Genomic DNA, 1325 nt, shown 5'->3' on the forward strand with positions numbered 1-1325 from the left:
GGCTCATTTCCCTTCTGGCTCTCCCTGCAGGGCCGGCCGCACCCTGGGGGGAAGATCTAAGGCAAACTCACCCCTCTGGATGAAGGGCTGTGGGAATCACCCCTATGTCAACCTTAATTCAGGGCTCAGGGTTCAAACCCCAGCATTTCAGCTCCCTGCCAGTGCTTACAGAGTTTGTCTGTACCCCCAAGGTTTCTGCTAAAACCAGTCTCAGAAACCTGTATCATGAAGCTTAAAACACCCCTCTGTCACATGGGATCTCTGGGCAGCCCTGTCTGCCCCCGCTGGGGTCTTCACCATGCACCTCAGTGGCCAGGACATCGGGGGTCACTCACAGATCAGTCTGGGCAACAAGCAGAATGTTCCTAGTTTGCTTTATCTTAAAACAAAGTATCTCCAGACTGACAGGGACAGGTTGTGCCAATGATAAGCAAATTCACACTGCAGAGTGGTGTTTCTGTGCTACCTAACAGGCAAGCTGGGGTGAGGCTGGGCTGTACCAGGTGGAGGAGTGCTTAGATGGGTGCAGCTAGTCAGTGACATCACTCCTTTCAGCTTTCTTTACTTTTTAAACCTTGGGACAAGTGATTTCACAGAAAATCACAGGGCTTTTAGGAACTAGACTGAAGAACACATTTGTTCACAGTCCCCACTCTCTCAGTCTTCTCAAACACAGCAACACCCTGACTCAGGGTGTTCCTCTGATCTTCTGTATCTTGTGTTGCTGGTGTGCAGCCAAAGCAGCCAAAGGCTGGTGGCTGGAATCAGAGTCTTGCCCAACACCTCCAGTTTTCCTGTGAACTGTGCATAAGAACAGACTTGGTGGGAAAAGCCCTGCCTCCTAAGATGCCAGGTCACCTCTTGTACCTACCCAGAAAGGTTGGTTTCAATCAGGTAGCAAAAGTCTTATCTGTTGCTGCCACTGAAGGATAGGATGGGTTGCTGCACTGACAACAGCTCCAGCTCTTACACATAGTTGTGGTTGTGGGGACATCTCCATTGCAAAGGGTGCTTTAGATTTGCTATTTTGGGTGAAGAATCTAGTGCCTTGTCTTACAGTGTGCTGCCCATGCTGAGGAAACCTGCCTCCACAGCAGCACTAAGCCACAGGTTTGCACCAGAATTTCTGCCCTGTTTGTAAAACAAAATGCAGCTCAAATGTAACAGATATGGTGAGGCCCATCTGAGTCTGCAGAAGGGCCTGAGCAGCCCTTTGGAAAGGAAACTGTCCATGTATAACCACAGTAACATTTCTCTCATTTTCTGGCAAGTCCATATTTCACTTTCTGGGTGCAAGAGAGCAGGAACAGATGTGAAGCCAAGAG

The 1325-nt window shown here is 49.4% G+C and overlaps 1 protein-coding gene across 1 annotated transcript in view; it reads left to right on the plus strand.

Annotated features, from left to right (window-relative positions):
• The window catches only part of LOC103769807 (excitatory amino acid transporter 4-like), a gene marked incomplete at its 5' end in the record, with an annotated part of 10408 nt that overhangs the window by 8678 nt on the left and 405 nt on the right, over window positions 1-1325 (plus strand).

The sequence above is a fragment of the Merops nubicus genome, unplaced genomic scaffold (genome assembly GCF_000691845.1).
Source record: "Merops nubicus isolate BGI_N331 unplaced genomic scaffold, ASM69184v1 scaffold17013, whole genome shotgun sequence".
NCBI lineage: Eukaryota > Metazoa > Chordata > Aves > Coraciiformes > Meropidae > Merops > Merops nubicus.